Genomic DNA, 18,197 nt, shown 5'->3' with positions numbered 1-18,197 from the left:
AAGTCGCCGAAAAGCAGAGTACTTGTTTACCAATCGCTGCGGTTGTAATTGAAGGCTCGCTCAGTAAGCTTCGCACCGAAACGGCTGTGTCTGCCGCACTTCCCGATTGTTTTCCTTATCTTTTTTTCTAATAACCCCAAGCAGCTTTTTAATGAGCAGGGTAAATTGTTGTTTTCTAACTTTGCGGACATGGTCCTAACGCAATCACCAGTGCAAAAACTATCGCAGGAACTTGATCTCTTTCAATGTAGTATAAAACCACCTGCACAGGCAGCCGAGATGCGTGACGTTGGCGGCTTGTCGAGTGGGCCTCGGACAGAAAGCTCTCAGGGTAAGTCACTCGAGACGCTTGTCCCTGAAGAGAATGGCTTCATCTTTGTCGGCGGAGTAGACAACGTGGCGAGTTTGGCAAAATTGGCACTACGCTTTCGGCTGTAGCCGAAAGATGGTATGAGTTGTCGGCGATTAATTGAGAAGCGCTCATTCGCCAGCAACGTGAGGACTTATCGAACAAAGAGCTAATGGAATGCGTAAAATTGGGCACGAAGAAAAAAAATGTTTTCTTCTTTTACGAGTTCAGGGCTCCTGTGTCGTCGTTACACAAATTTTCAAGGTCGCAAGTGTGGCCAACTCCTGGTACCGCATCCGTTGCCTAAATGTGCCTGGTAACCGAAGTGGAGTATGATACCTAACAGCACAATTTAGACGTTCATTACAAGAAAGAAAAGCTAATCGCTTACGCAGACGCATTCAGCAATAGCCATACGTTTTAGTCAGTACTTTCTCCACCTTTTGGTCTTTCACTGGCGAGTCAGGACAAAACGTCATCCTCCCCGCGGCCTTAACTGGGTTCTGCCGTCCAGAGTGATCTCAAGCCGTCAATATTATGTAGATTGCGTTGTTACACGAGTAAAAATTTGAGTTCGGGTTTTAAGAGTTCTGTGTCCCACATGTGCCTATTGATGTGGAGGGAAAAACATTTCGATAGACACCTAGCTAGCTATATTTAGTACTATAATATAACGTTGCTTCCTCAAAATTTGTTATCGCCCCGTTACACTACGTTCGGCGCCAACTGCGCCTCTGATGTTCGAGGGCTTGCGAAGCTGCAATAGATCGTTGTGTTGGGATTACACCTACATCGTGAACAGTAAAGGTTATTCTGGAACCTACGTAAACCCTACCGATAACGCTGGAACATTCAAGAGCAAGTGTATAAATGCCGACGCACTTCGTTGCTTGTCACTCGATCGACGGCTGACGCTCTGCCCGCCAATATCAGGGCCAGTGCTTCACTGTAATCTTACTTTTCATTTGTCGGCCACAAGTTCGGCCCGAATAAACAGTTTATTCTTCGACCTACTGTCTCTCCTTTCGTCCTTGTCACGACCCCGTGACATCTGGTGGATGTGCTTCCTGATCCATGTACCGCACGCCTCTTTCCAGCCGTGAACCAAGTCCACGTCATAGAGAAGACACCGACGCCAAGCACGACCAGTGACTCAGCTATAGGCAACAGTCTACCACCGGAGTACGGGCCTTTACGCAACAATTTTCGCACGCCCACCAAGATGACCACTGCTGCAACCATGACTGCCGTTGCGCCACTGCCTGCGGCTATTGGGAAGCACCCACTCCGAGAGCCGCCAAGACTCCATGGAGCACCTAATGAAGACCCGGAAACCTGGCTCGAGACACAAGACCAAGTCGCCTGCTGAAACAGCTTGCACACCGAAGAAAAACTACGCCACGCATATTTCTACCTAGAAGACGGCGCAAATACGTGTTATTAGAGCTGGGAGTCTACGCTGCGAAGCTGTGATGTCTTTCGGATGACGTTCATCTGCACGTTCATGGGCGTCGTCCGCAAGGAACGTGCTGCGACTATCTTGGAGCTGTGTGTGCAACTCCCCAACGAGAACCTCACAATCATTGTCGATGAGATGACCAGGTTGTTCAACGACGCTGACTCCGCCGTGGCTGACGACAAGGTGGTCCAATTTCTTATGCTAGTCGTTAAAGAAAATTTGTTTGTTAGGCTTGTGCGCAACCCACCGAGACATTCGAAAAATTTCTCAACCAGGCCACAGCAACATAGAAGGCACTTGAGATGTGCATAAGGCAGTATGACCACCGCTCTTTAACAGTACCATACTGCGAGGATCATGCTCCCAGCACACACGACCGACACGATACAATCCGAGTAATTGTGCGGGAAAAGCTGCACAAGGTATTTCCTTCATCGCAGTTTCAAGTTATTCGATCACCAAGATTGTCCGCGAGGAAGTTCGGCAATTGCTTGGGGTCCCCGAAGCACCGCAGCCTGAACCGAAAGCAATGAGCTGCGCCACTGTAGTGCTCCGCAATGCTCCTCCACACCCTCGTGAGGATACTGCTCCGCAGCAGTTCTACCACAAGACACCGCCGCCCCCACTATTGACGTCGTACTGCCCACCTACCGGCCAGCGCTACGCTCCTAGGAAGACTCACCTCTGGCGCACCCCTGACCACCACCCCCTGTGCTACCACTGCGGTGAAGTTCGGTACAAGTACCGCCGCTGCCAGTGCCACCAGATAAGGCTACGTAGTTGCGCCATCGACTCATCGTGTCCACAGCGGGATGAAAAAAAACGTGGCATCGCCGACTAGTTTGTCGGAACGCTGAAATCACCCTGAAGATCTTCTAATTCACCTCCAACTGGCCACTACACGTCACCACATGGTCATCAGTACACCGACATAAGCCGGGGCCAGTCGCCTAGCTTGTATCAGAAAAACTTAGGGCAGCAGTCATTGGAGGTGCGGTTGCTGCTCCACGAACCTTCTAAATGTTGCATTTGTCGTGGTCACAACTCTGTGACAACATTCTGCCTGGTGTTCTGTCAGCTAAACGAGAGCCCTTGCTTGTGTCAAGCAATGTCTGTTGTCGAACCGTGCTTGACAGTGTGCAGAACCATGAACAAGTGCGTAACGCAGAACATCAGAAGAGACGAGTGAAGCTAGTCGACAAGTTTTGTTGACAAGCCAGCGAAACTGGGATCCTTCGTCAAGAATGTGATCTTTTCACGGAGCTGAGCCTGAAGCCACATCCTCTCCATCGCACTGAAGGAACCTGGTGAATAAGCGCGCCCGACATCCAAGCCACGTGGAAGCAACTGGTCTTTCCGGCAGATTGTCTGGTGGTGAGGGTGCTGTCGCGCCATAGAGTCCAAATTGAACTTCATTGCTTCTGCAAGTGCAACGAGCGTGAAAGCGAGTGAGCGAGTCCGACTGACGCAATCACCGGGAACCGTACGTGTGTCTAATGAAAGGCACAGCAAGCTACCTCCACCCACGGGTTCGATTTCAACCCGATAATTCACTGGACGTTATCAAGCCCAGCGCGTTTTACTCAACGCGTGGCAATACCACTCGCCCATGGGAGCAATCTAGCGGTGGTTACTGATCGGAGGCTGCTGACGCTATGATTAGCGGTGGTTCCTGATTGCAGGCTGCTGGCATGAGAAGCCCCAAGGCCTATAAAAGAATCAAGCGGCGCGACGACAAGCAGCAGACCTGCGCGTCAGAGGGCCCGGGTGTCGCGGCATCCGAAAGCAGATGATAGTGTCTGAGCAGGTGACATACCCAACTTGACATGCCCAATTCGGTATTGCGTCACGTGGATGGATGACGAAGGTATGTGACTGAAGCAAACATGATAGTCATGAGATTTGTGTCATGTAAGAAATTGACCACAAGTCACCCTCAAAGTGCCAATACACTTTGGCGTGACCCGGCGCACGTGCGTGCCGGTGTTCGTTTCGTCCCGTGACGCCTGCGATGCCTAGCCAGGCACCGATATGCCTGCTCTAATACTCACAGGCACGCGCCACACTGCGTTGTTATGACACATGCGCGTTTGAGGGTGCCCGGCATGCCTTCGCCAAGAAGAGAAGCAGAGGCAGTGCTGTCGAGGTAACGTCGTTGGTGTGTAACGCAGCATGACGAATTTCGCACTGGTTGCCGCATGGCCGCGTTGACGGACGCTGGTAGTGTCTGGCGTAAGACAACAGAGTGCTGGTGTTTTGCTTGCGCAGCTTCGCTGCGCCCAGCGTGTGCGCGCGTCAACGTTACGTCTGAGAACATTTTGCTCTTCATGAGGCGATCGCTGCCGTTTCGCTAGCTTCACGTATTCCAAATTTCGTAATTCGGGATGTGAATGAACGACGAATGCATGTGACTGGTGCGAACATGATAATCATTAGATTTGTGTCATGCAGCAACACGACAACTTGCCACTCTCATGATATGCTCGCGGACGTTTTGCTAGCCCAACATATAACAAATTTGGTGTTACGAGACGTCTATGAATGAGGAAGATATAAGTCTAGTGGAAACATGATAATGATGACACGCGTGTCATGTAAAAACATGACAACATACCAAGCTCATGATGCACTTGCGGCCGTTTCGCTAGCTGCATATATACCAAATTTGGTATTACGTGTCTTGAATGGACGACGTTTGCAAATGAGCAAATGACAGGTGCAAACATGATAATCATGATTTGGTGTCATGTAAAACTTGACTATATGCTACGCTTGTAGTGCCTTCGCAGCTATTTCGCTAGCTCAACATATACCAAATTTGGTGTTACGTGAGATGAATAGACTACGAAAGTAAATGACACGTTCAAACACGATAATCGTGGCATGCGCGTCAGGTGCAGCATAATTTACCTCCACCTCGTAACGTTGTGCTGATTTCAAAGTGACGTATCAACCTTCCTCATTCGTGCTTCACATATCATCGACTCCCACTGTACGTGGGATCTACCATATTTTATTGCGATTGCAACTATATGGACACCATCGGCTGGATTTCGCCGCCGGCATCGGCATCGACGAGGGCGTCGGCGTCGATGTCAAACACTGCATATCTACACGTACCTGTGTATGTGAAAACACAAGAAAGAAAAGAATCCATGTAAAGGGACTCCGGCTTGCGGAAATAAACGTGGTACCTCCGTGTCGTGAAAGCGAGGCGTTAACCACTGAGCCACCGCAAAGTACTTCCTTCAAAGCTCCAACGGCAACTTATTCATATCTACCACTTACCCGCTGTTGGCGGGAATCTCCGAGGGGGGGGGGGGGAGACTATCGTGCTTTCAGCATTATCAGCAAGGTGGCGCAGTGAGCGCGGGGTGGCTCTCATCACTCAGCGTACTTTGGCCCGCATAGAGAATAAGCTACTGAACGCTCGAGCACGCGCCCTTATCTTGCAATGGGTAGACTCGCATGTCTTGGCTAGCCTTTCAGGTTCGTCGGAATGATTCTGTGGTAGTTACCGGGCGCACAAAGTCACTGCAATTGTTGCACAGCCTCCGTTTTCGAAAAAGACGTGCTTTTCAGACACAAAAAAGATACGATCGAGACGCTTATTAGCGTTAATCTGTACATGTGAGTACATTTCGTGCGTCCTTGTGCGTGAGAAACGTGGGGCACGTTTCGATCTGCTTGGCATTCTGCGCATGACCTTCCAATTTGTTGCTATCGCGTTCTTCGCATCCCGTTTGCGGCTAAGCTGTGACTTTTTGTTTCTTGTTGTCAGAAGAAGTGGCCGCCGTGTGAGCAAATGTTGTGGATATTACACCGACACGGGGGGACAATGTCACAGGCTGCCATTTAGGGACGAAGCTTCTTACGGCGTGGGTCTGTCACTCCTCCGTATGTATGTATGTATGTATGTATGTATGTATGTATGTATGTATGTATGTATGTATGTATGTAGGTAAGTAGGTAAGTAGGTATGTAGGTATGTATGTATGTATGTATGTATGTATGTATGTATGTATGTATGTAGCCACCGGTAGCGCATACCCACTCTAGGGCGGGTATGTGCCACAGAGGTTGCGAGATGGGGAGGTAGGTGGTGGTACTTCCAGTGTCTTGCGTGTTGCGAGCCTTCTCGCGAGACGCGTTCACAGTGGCTTCAGACGTGACTGCACTTGCAGGGGCCCGACATTCGGCAAACAGAGGAGTAAGGTGGTTCTGTTTGTCAGAAGGCTGAGCAGTACAGGCTGGTCCAGCCGGGAGTCTCATCACGTTACCATGGTCGCACACTGTGAGACATTCTCACGTGCAGAATCGTGTAGCGCGGCACCCCATCGCGTCACATTGACAAAAAAGCGATAAGACGGGTAGTGCAGTGGTAACGTTTGCACGTCTCTTGAAAGGACAAGTTGAATTTCATTTTCACTTCTCTTGATTTCTTTTCTTATATTCCTCGAAGGATATGATCTTGAGTAGGCGTGTCCTCCTCCACAGCTCGCACAACAGGCGGACATGACAGTTGTTAGACAAGTGTTATTTTCGACGCAGACTTATCATCAGTGGTGTTCTCTTAGCAGCTTTGCGGCCCATGTCCAAAGCTGAAACTTGAAGCAACGGCAAATATTCGGTATATACGGTCTGAAGCAAATTTTACACCACTGACGCTGGGCTGTTTCCAAAAGATACTAGTAACAGTTCTTCATAATAGCGTTTCTCATGCAATTCCAGAAGAATATCGCCGCTTTCAATTTTAGTTGCTTTGTAACCTAGGCCAATTACCACCGTGAGAGATTTTCACACAAGAAACGGTGAAACTGTATGCACAGTTTTCGATTCGCCTTAACTGTGTATTACGAGCTATTTCGGAAATGATTTTTTGGTCAGAAAATGGGAAATTCTTGTCTCTACTCCACGTACTTGAGGTGGTGATTAGATATTGCGAAAAAAAGGACTTCACTTAAAACATTTAAATTTGTCGTTGGTGGTGGCCGCCGACTGTTGATCCAGAAGGCTACACTACAAGATAGCACACTTGAAATCGTCAGCCATACGCGACCGCCATAACCGAATATAACGACACTGGGTTGACTAACCATGCAAGGTTATTCCTTGCCGCCGAGAAAACTAGAGTTAAATGAAAATGTAGAAGACAGGGAAGCGTAAAAAAGAAATAACTACGAAGGTATGGGAAAAAAAGAGATACGAAAAGGTGACTGTCGATTTCCCCGGGGTGTGTGAGCTCATGGTGCCGTATGGGCCAAGAAGGTGTGCTGCCTCTGCAGGGAGGCCTTAACCAATCACCCGGCGTTGGCGCCCTCCCCAGCGTTTCCTTTTCCCTGGACCCGCCACACCCACGCATGCCTGGGCGTGGGAGGAGATAAACCCCCCGTCAGCTGGGGTTCACCGCGTTGCCACTCACTAAATCCCTCCTCATGCAGACGCCCTTGTGTGGCTAGCGGTCTATGAACTATGACAACAGCGAGGTTCTACTCACATGCCTCATATCTCTCACGCCTTCTCTTTTGCGTGACGCTCTCTCTTGGCAAGGTGATGCCACCGTGTGTAAGCTGTGAATGGACGAACTGAGTCATAACAGTGGCCAGCACCAATAGGGATTTATTTGAAAGCGAAACTGTTAGTGTCCTATATATGATACCGAAGATAGCACCAGAGCATATAAAAGAATACTGGATGCAGTTTGAGTGTCTCGATGTCAGCAGACGATGCTGGGCGCGCTAGCATCAAAGAGCCGCCGTATACGCAACTACTTTTTATTTTCCTTTATGTTGGCGTTTGACGGCTTATTGAATTATTGCACCTTTCACTTGTACCAACGCTGTTTCTATGCCGTCTACTGTTTCGACTCTAATAGCACCGACTAACAAAACTGTCGTAATAAAAGCCACAGAAAAGCCAAGATCCTACAGGTGCATGCCGAGCCTTCGTGCAATGAGACAGGGGTCAGCGGAACGTTGAACGTCTTCTCGCGTTGGTTGTATTATGTCATGAGGCGCAAATCGAACATCATTGCTTCTGCAAATGCAGTGTCAAGATCAGCGAGCGTGCCCAGCTGGCGCAATCATCGGCTATTGTCTTACGTAACGCACGGCAAGCTCGCTCCACCCATAAGTCCAGTTCAAGCCTGAATATACAGTTGACCTCATCTAGGCCGGTGGTTTTTACGCAAGACGAGACAATACTACTTGCCCCTAGGTGCAATCTAGCAGCGGTTGCTGATTGTAGGCTGCTGACATCAGAAACTCCAAGGAATATCAAAAATTAAGTGGCGCGATGACAAGCAGCATACCTGAGCGCAAAAGTGCCCGAGAGCATCAGAGCAACCTAAAGCAGACGATAGCGTCCGAGCACACGAAGGCGTCAGAGCATCCGAAGACATCGCGGCTCTTCATGTTCCTCAAGCGGTCGGCGCTAGTGCCGAATATGTAACGCCTGTATTTATGCTGCACATGAATATTGCCATACCTTAACGTGGCTTTGTCCACTCCGTCAATCAGGCCTGCGCAGCCGCTGCCGTGGGCTAAAACAGGTGTTACCAAACAGTGGTGACAGATCCATGATACGTAGCAGTGGAAGGCAGCTACGCGATCGGCCGGCGCCAGCTACCTCGATGCGGTGAGTGCCTGATCTTTTCCCCTCAGTTCACTGGACTACTTTTGCACAAGTTATAGTAGTTGAGTTAGAGGAAGGCTGAGTGAAGGATTTGATTGAGCTTCAATTGTTTCAAGCGAAGTCGCAGCGCGCTAAAACCAAGGTTAATGCGGAGGGTGTAAATACAGGCTGTTGAGAACAGCTTGCGCGTCTTGCTAGTAGACTTCTAGTGGGTACGGCAAGTAGATTCTAAACAACCACAAACAGCAAGAGGCTAATGTGACCGATAGAGAACCTTAAAGTGAAGGAACTCATTGAAGTTTGTGAGAACTTGTCCTTACTTTGGGCCGCGCAAAACGTAAGCATGCAATAATTGAGACCGTGAGGAGGGAGTTACATTTGAGAAGGTCAATGAGGCCTAAACGGATATCAAAGCACCCTGCAAATAGGCTCATTAAAGAGAACTTCGCGAGTGCGAGGAAATAGAAACGCGAGAATTTCACAAATGCCAGGAGGCTGAAAGCCTAGAATGCAATGAGGAAACCGAAAGACAGGAGCGCCTCAAGTTGAAAGGAATAGAAGTAGCAATCGTACTGTGTTCGCAGGCACCTGGCGTAGCTTCTGCGATGGTTCAGGTCAGCTGTCACATAACTCGGGACAAACTGCCACTGTTCGTAGTCAACGAGGACATGGCAAAGTAATTCTTCAGGCTCGAACAAGTCTGTGAGGGAAATGGCATGGAGCGGTCTCTTTGGACGCAGAATCTATTAGCTCTACTTCCCGGTGAAGTATTTGACATGATAACGGACTTGTGGAGGAAATCGTTTGAGAGCGACGACGAGGTTAAGGAAGTTCTCTTGAGACGTTATAAGTTGTCACCCGGGGATTTCCGGCAAAGGTTCCGGTATGCAAAAAAAGGGCAATGCGTCAGCCGTTCACTTCGCGGTTCTTCGCAAAGCTGATTTCATTTATTGACTCAATAGAAAAGAGTTTTATGACGATCGCCATAAGGCGGTAAAATGCATTGCGTTGGAACATTTCTACCGCTTCCTAGAGGATGACCTCAAGCTTTCGCTGCAGGACGAGCTTGGCAAATATGTGCAAAGTACAAATATGTGCAGCAACGTTAGCTCAGGAGCACTATACTCACCGAAACTTCCGTAGTAGGGCCGTGCGCGTTGAAAAAAATGAAAGGATAGAGACCATTTCAAGGAAACTTGATCAACGGAAACCCACTCCACATCGCAATTTCAGGAAGAACCCGTCTCTTACGAAAGACACTGTAGGGGAAGGGCAAACGGGAGGGGAGAAATCGAGTGATGTTTCTAAACAACGCACTGATACCACACGGAAGTTTGAATCACGGAAGCCGCTAATTTGCTGCAACTGCAAGAAAAAAGGCCACATGGCGGAAAACTGTAAACAAATGTTTGCTTTCGCAACAATCTGAGAATCCGAAAAAAAAACTTGCGGTTGGTAAAGCCGTATCCCCAGGAAATCAGTCTCAATAGAAAACGTGTCGAGCACTTCAAGACTCACCAGCAACCATGGGCGCTGTTCGTCCGTCGCTTGTGTCTCCGAACCACTTTAGAGGAGAATGGACGTGGATCAGGCAAGTCACCGAAAAGCAGAGCGTTTGCTTACCAACCAGTATGGTTGTCATTGAAGGCTCGTTCAATAAGCTTCGTACCCAAACGGCTGTGTCTGCCGCGCTTCCCGATTGTTTCCCTTATCTTTCTTTTATTAACTCTGAGCAGCTTTTCCAAGAGCAGGGTAAATTGTTGTTTTCTAACTTGGCGGACATGGCCCTCACGCAATCACCAGCGCGGGAACTATCGCGGGAAGTTGATCTCTTTCAACGTAGTATAAAACCACCTGCACAGGCAGCCGACATGCGTGACGTTGCCGGCTTGTCGAGCGAGCCTCGGACAGAAAGCTCTCAGGCTAAGTCAATCGAGACGCCTGTCCCTAAAGGGAGTGGCTTCATCTCTGTCGGCGGAGGAGAGAAGGCGGCGCAGTTGGGCGACGGTGGCGCTAGGCTCTCGCCTGTAGCGAAAGGTTGGTATTACTTGTCAAGCATCAATAGAGAGGCAGGCGCTCATTCGCTAGCAGCGTGAAAACCTGTCGAATAAAGAGCTAATGGAAAGCGTACAATTGGGAACAAAAAAGAATGTTTTCTTTTTATGAGAAATCAGGGCTCCTGTGTCGTCGTTACACAAACGTTCAAGGTCGCAAGTGTGAACAACTCTTGGTACCGCAAAAATATCGTTGCCTAAAACAGGCCGGTTACTGAGTGTTCGTTACACGGAAGGAAAGCTAACGTTCGTTACAAGGAAGGAAAGCTAACGCTTACGCAGACACAATGAGCCATGCGCTTAAGTTAGTACCTTCTCCACCTTGCGGTCTTTCACTGGCGAGTTAGGGCAAAATGTTGTCCTCACCGCGGTTTTAGCTGAGCGCTTCCGTCCAGAGCGATCTCAAGCGGCCAACTTTCTGAAGTATTGTAGTTGATTGCGTTGTTACACGTATAAAATTTTGAGTTCTCGTTCTAAGAGTTCTGTGCCCACGTGTGCTTCTTGATGTGAAGGGAAAGAAATTTTGGTAGACACCTAGGTAGCTATAGTTATTACTATATTTCCACGTTCCTTCATCAAGTTTTGTTATTGGCGCGTTACACTACGATCGGCGCAAAATGCGCCTCAAGTATTCGAGGGGTTTGGAGGCTGTAGTAGATTGTTGTGTAGGCGTTACGCCCACATCATGAACAATACACGTTATTCTGGAACCTACGTCACCCCTAGCGATCATGCTAGAACATTCGTAGGCAAGTGTATAAATTCCGATGCTTTTCGCTGCTTGTCAATCGATCGACGGCTGCCGTTCTGCCCGGCGCTATCAGTTCCAGTGCTTCACTGTAATCTTAATTTTCATTAAGGGAGCAGACCTACTGTCTGCTCCCTTTATCCTTTTCATGACCCCGTGACATCTGGTGGAGGTGCTTCCTGATATATGTACCGCACGACCCTTTCCATTCGTGATCCAAGTCCAGGTCGTAGAAAAGACACCGACGCCAAGCACGACCAGCGAGCCAACCATAGGCCACAAAGTCCACCGCCTGAGTACGCGCCTTTACGCAACAATACTCGCACGCCCACCATGACGGCCACTGCTGCAACCATGAGTGCCGCTGCGCCACTGCCTGTGGCTATTGTCATTCACCCACCCCGAGAACCACCAAGCTTCCATAGAGAACCTAATGAAGACCCGGAAACGTTGCTCGAGACATACAACCGAGTCGCCTGCATAAACAGCTGGGACACCGAACAAAAACTATGCCGCCTATAATTCTACCTAGAAGACGGTGCAAAGACGTGTTTTGAGAGCTGGGAGTCCACGCTGCGTAGCTGCGATGTCTTTCGAATGATGTTCCTCTGCACGTTCATGAGCGTCGTGAACAAGGAACATGCTGCGACTATCTTGGAGCTGCGTGTGACACTCTCCAACGAGAACCTCACAATCATCGTCGATGGGATGACCCGGTTGTTCCACCACGCTGACTCCGCCGTGGCTGAGGACTAGACGGTCCAATTCCTTTTGCTAGATATTAAAGAATGTTTGTTTGCGAGGCTTGTGTGCAACCTACTGAAGACGTTCGAAAAATTTTTCAACGAGGCCACAACAATCTAGAAGGCACTTGAGATGCGCACAAGGCAGTATGACCGCAGCTCTTCGAGAGTACGCTTCTCCGAGGCTCATCCTTTCAGCACCCACGACCTACACGAGAATATCCGAGCGATTCTGCGGGAAGAGCTGCGCAAGCTATAAGCTTCAGCGCAGTTTCAGGTTAGTTCAGTCACCGAGATTGTCCGCGAGGAAATTCGGATATCGCTTGGGATCCCCGAAGCACCACAGCCTGAACTGCAAGAAATGAGCTACGCCACTGTCGTGCTCCGCAACGCTTGACTTGATTGATTGATATGTGGGGTGTAACGTCCCAAAACCACCAAATGATTATGAGAGACGCCGTAGTGGAGGGCTCCGGAAATTTCGACCACCTTGGATTCTTTACGTGCCCCCAAATCTGAGCACATGGGCCTACAACATTTCCGCCTCCATCGCAAATGCAGCCGCCGCAACCGGGATTCAAACCCGTGACCTGCGAGTCAGCAGCCGAGTACTTTAGCCACTAGAGCTCCGCAACGCTCCTCCACACCCTAGTCAAGATACTCCTCCGCCGCAGTTCTACCGCGAGACACCGCCACCACCACCACTGACGTCGTACTGCCCACCTACTGGCCAGCGCTACGCTCATAGCAAGACTCACCTATGGCGCACCCCTGACCACCACCTCCTGTGCTACCACTGCGGTGAAGTTTGGTACAAGTACCGCTGCTGCCAGTGCCGCCAGATAAGACTACGTGGTTGCGCCATCGACTCACCGTGTCCAAAGCGGGATGAAAAACCACGTGGCATCGCTGACTATATTATCGGAACGCGGATGGCACTCCGAGGATCTTCTAGTTCACCTTCACCAGGGCACTACATGTCACCAGCCCGTCATCAGTACACTGACTAAGCCAGTGCTGGTCGCCTAGCTCGTATCAGAAAATCTAAGGGCAGCAACCATTGGAGGTGTGGTTGCTGCACTACGAACCTCCTGTCTTTTGCGTTTGTCGTGATCACGACCCTGTGAAAATATTCTGCCTGGTGTTCTGTCGGGTAACCGAGGGCCCGTGCTTGTGTCATGTGGTGTCTATTGATGAACTGTGCTTGAGAAAGCGCAGAACCATCAACAAGTGCTGAAACCAGAACATCAGAAGAGACGAGCGAAGCTAGTCGAGAAGTTTTGGTGACAAGCCAGCGAAACTGGGATATTCTTCAAGAATGGGATCTGTTCAAGGAGCTGAGCCTGAAGACACATCCTCTCCATAGCACTAGTGGGACCTGGCAAACAAGCGCGCCTGACACCCGAGCCACGTGGAACCAGCTGGTCTTTCCGGCAGATTGTCTGGTGGTTGGGGTGCTGTCGTGCCATAGAGTTCAAATTCAACTTCATTGCTTCTGCAAATTCAACGAGCGTCAAAGCCAGTGAGCGAGTCCGACTGACGCAATCACCGGAAATGGTACGTGTGTCTTACGCAATGCAGAGCAAGCGACGTCCACCCACGGGCTCATTTCAACTCGATGATTCAGTCGACGTCATCTAGCCCGGCGCGTTTTACTCAACGCGTGGCAATACCACTCACCCATGGGTGCAATCCAGCTGCGGTTACTGATCGGAGGCGGCTGACGCAATGGCCAGGGGGGGTTCCTGAGTGGAGGTTGCTTGCGTGAGGAGCCCCAGGGCCTATAAAAGAACCAAGCGGCGCGACGAGAAGCACGAGAAGCAGCAGACCTGAGCGTCAGAGGGCCCGAGTGTCGGGGCATCCGAAAGACAAAGATAGTGTCAGAGCAGATGGAAGCGTGGGCGCTACCGATGACACCCCGGCTCTTAGAACTTCTTAAGCTGTCAGCCCCAGTGCATAAAAATTGGCATATCCCCAGTACTGTGGGATTCGATAACATGCAAAGCACGAATAAAAACGCTTGATATGTCACTCTAAATTCAGAACAACGGTACAAGCTGGAGGTAAATGATGCCATAAAAAACATCCGTGTCATGATTATCATGTTTAAATGAGTCGTTTACCATTGTCGTCTATTCACGTCAAGTGATACCAAATTTAGTATAGGTGAGGCTAGCGAAGCGCCCGTGAACACGCTATGAGCGTGGTATATTGTCGTGTTCTTACGTGACCCGTGAGTCAGGCTTATCATGTTATCACCAGTCATATATTTCGTCATCCATTGACGTCATGTAACACCAAATTTACTATGTGTGGAGCTAGCAAAACGGCCGCGAGCGTCATTAGGAGCTCAATGTACTCCACTGTATATTGTCGCTCCACTGTAGAGTGTCGCTGCAGAACAGGTACTCGGCTCTTAGTGAGGAAACCCACCTTAGCGTAGATACAATGAATGATAATCTGACGAGTATTATTACGGAGTGTGCAGTGGAAGTTGGAGGCAGTGTAGTTAGACAGAACATTGGCAAGCTTTCCCAGGAAACGAAGAACCTAATTAAGAAGCGTCAACTCATGAAAGTGTCAAGTACAACAGACAAAATAGAACTGGCAGAGCTTTCGAAGTTGAGTAACAGACGTAAGGTATGCGATTTAAGAAGGTGTATCATGTAGAGAACTGAACACGCTCTGAAAAACGGAGCAAGCGTCAAAGCAGTGAATAGGAAACTTGGGATAGGCAAAAGTCGCATGTATGCACTAAGGGACAAAGAAGGCAAAATAACTACCAATATGGATAGGATAATTAAAATAGCGGAAGAGCTTTACAGAGATCTGTACAGTAGCGGAGACAACCACGACCTTAATACTATAAGAACTTTCCGTAACCCAGATGACACCCCATCAGTAATGATAGAAGTCAGAAAAGCTTTGGAGAGAATGCAAAGAGGCAAAGCTGCTGGTGAGGATCAGGTAACATCAGATCTGCTGAAAGATGGAGGACAGATTGTGTTAGAAAAACTAGCCACCCTGTTTACGAGGTGTCTCCTGACGGGAAGAGTACCAGAGTCTTGGAAGACCGCTAACATCATCTTAATACATAAGAAAGGAGATGACAAGGACTTGAAGAATTACAGGCCGATCAGTTTGCTCTCTGTAGTATACAAGCTATTTACAAAGGTAATTGCTAACAGAGTAAAGAAAACATTAGAATTCAATCAACCAAAGGAACAAGCAGGATTTCGAACAGGCTACTCAACAATTGACCACATTCATACTATCAACCAGGTAATAGAGGAATCCTCAGAGTATAACCAACCACCATACATAGCCTTCATAGATTACGAGAACGCGTTTGATTCAGTAGAAATATCAGCCGTCATGCAGACACTGCGGAATTAAGGCGTAGATGAAGTATATATAAACATTCTGGAAGAAATCTACAGGTGATCAACTGCTACTATAGTGCTACGTAAAGAAAGCAAGAGAATACCAATCAAGAAGGGTGTAAGGCAGGGGGACACTATCTCCCCAATGCTATTTACCGCGTGCTTACAGGAGGTTTTCAGAAGCCTAGAATGGGAGCAGTTAGGGATAAGAGTTAATGGAGAATACCTTAGTTACCTGCGCTACGCCGATGACATTGCATTGCTGAGCAACTCAGGGGACGAATTGCAACTCATGATTACGGAGTTGAACAGGGAGAGCAGAAAGGTGAGATTAAAATTAATCTGCAGAAAACGAAAGTAATGTACAACAACCTCGGAAAGGAGCAGCGCTTCGAGATAGGTAATAGTGCACTTGAAGTTGTAAAAGACTATGTCTACTTAGGGCTGGTAATAACCGCAGAGTTGAACTACGAGATTGAAGTAACTAGAAGAATAAGAATAGGGTGGAGCACATTCGGCAAGCACTCTCAAATTATGACAGGTAGATTGCCACTATCCCTCAAGAGAAAGGTATATTACAGCTGTATCTTGCCAGTACTTAGCTACGGAGCAGAAACCTGAAGACTTACAAAGAGGGTTCAGCTTAAATTGAGGACGACACAGCGAGCAATGGAAAGAAAATGGTAGGTGTAACCTTAAGAGACAAGAAGAGAGCAGAGGGGATTAGGGGACAAACGGGAGTTAAGGATATCATAGTTGAAATAAAGAAGAGGAAATGGACGTGGGCCGGGCATGTGGCGCGTAGACAGGATAACCGCTGGTCATTAAGGGTAACTAACTGGATTCCCAGAGAAGGGAAGCGGGTTAGGGGGAGACAGAAGGTTAGGTGGGCAGATGAGATTAAGAAGTTTGCGGGTATAAATTGGCAGCAGCAAGCACAGAACCGGGTTAACTGGCGGAACATGGGAGAGGCCTTTGTCGTGCAGTGGACGTAGTCAGGCTGATGATGATGATGGTGATGATGATGATGATACTCCACTGTAGCGTTGACGCGCGAGCACGCTGGGCACAAGGACGCTACGTTAGCAAGACGTGGGCACCCTATAGTCTGACGCCAGGCGTGACCAGCGTTCGTCGGCGCAGCCTAACAGCAACCGGCGCAAAATGCTACATGCTGCATTTCGTGCCCATTCATCACCCAGACAACACTTTGTCTCCCTCTTTTCGAGACGGAGGGACGCCGGACGCGCCGAAATAAGCATGCGGCAAAGCAACGCAGTGTGGCGCGTGCCTGCGAGTATATGGCAGGACCGGCGTCTGGCGTGGCAAAGCCGGCTTGACGAAACAAAATGAACGCGGTTGAGCACGCGCACCACGTCGCGTCGGAATGTATTGGCGCCTTTACTGTGGCATGTAGTCATACTCTCACATATCACGCATCTCATGAGTATTTAGTTTGCACCACTCACATACCATCGTCACCCATTGGCGTCACGTAATACCAAATTTGTCATATGTGAAGATGCGAAACGCCCGTGAGCGCATCATGAGCGTGGCATGTAGTCATGTTGTTACATGACACGCATGTCGTGATTATCATGTTTGGATGTGTCATTTGCCTATGTCGTCCGTTCGCGTCGCGTAATATCGAGTTTGGTACATATGAAGCTAGTGAAACGACCGCGAGCGCATCATTAGCGTAGCATGTAGTCATGTTGTTACATGACATGCATCTCATGTTTGTCATGTTTGCACCAGTCACATACCTAAGTCATCCATTCACGTGCCGTAATACCAAATTTTGTATGTGACGCTAGCGAAACGGCCGCGAGTGCATGATGAGCGTAGAATGTTGTCATGTTGTTACATGACATGCATTTCATGATTTCACTGTTAGGGTCTGTCAGTTATGTTCGCCATGCGATCATGTCATACCTTACCAGTTTTGCAACATGCCTTGTGAACGAAACCACCGCAAGAGCTGCAGTATCATGAAATGCAAATCATGACGTTCATGACATACCTGTCATAATTTTTATGTTATGACTAGTCATATATGTTTTTACACAGTTATGTTACGCCATACCAAATTTGGTATCGATACCATTATCTCAACAGCTATGAGAGCTAAAAGTCGTAGGTGGCTAGATAGATAGATAGATAGATAGATAGATAGATAGATAGATAGATAGATAGATAGATAGATAGATAGATAGATAGATAGATAGATAGATAGATAGATAGATAGATAGATAGATAGATAGATAGATAGATAGATAGATAGATAGATAGATAGATAGATAGATAGATAGATAGATAGATAGATAGATAGATAGATAGATAGATAGATAGATAGATAGATAGATAGATAGATAGATAGATAGATAGATACGCTCAAAGTCGCCAAAGCTCGCTACGAAATGCTTCACATTTAATGTATAAAGCCTCTCTTTATGCTGTACAGTAATGTTATGCCTTAACTCATCGCTCATCGTCGCCTTGTCCGCTCAATCTATCAGCTATGCGCAGAAGCAGCGGCGGGGTGGGACACGTGCTACCCAACAGTGGTGACAGCGGCGAGATACGTAACAGTGGCTCAAGCTGCGCACCTATGCACCAATTTCTCAGGTGCGCACACCAAGCCATATGTCTCCTCAGTTAACTCTGATATGAAGAATGGGATACCCAGTACCTGTGTTTCATTGAGCACTTAGTGACACCACCGTTTTCTGGGATTCACTATATGATTAGTCCAGGCGTATGTTGAAAGCTTCAGCTACCAAAACTGTTAACTCACGATCATGAATGTAAATCGTCACAATGAAGAT

At 48.4% G+C, this 18,197-nt stretch overlaps 1 protein-coding gene across 1 annotated transcript in view; it reads right to left on the bottom strand.

The window, feature by feature from the left end:
• The window catches only part of LOC119172568 (phospholipid-transporting ATPase ABCA3), a 451,578-nt gene that overhangs the window by 315,613 nt on the left and 117,768 nt on the right, over positions 1-18,197 (bottom strand). The gene's annotated exons all lie outside the window — the stretch shown is intronic.

Source organism: Rhipicephalus microplus, chromosome 4 (genome assembly GCF_043290135.1).
Source record: "Rhipicephalus microplus isolate Deutch F79 chromosome 4, USDA_Rmic, whole genome shotgun sequence".
NCBI classification, from domain to species: Eukaryota; Metazoa; Arthropoda; class Arachnida; order Ixodida; family Ixodidae; genus Rhipicephalus; species Rhipicephalus microplus.
The sequence above is the reverse complement of the archived record's forward strand: the minus strand, read 5'-3'. Positions and strand labels throughout refer to the sequence as shown.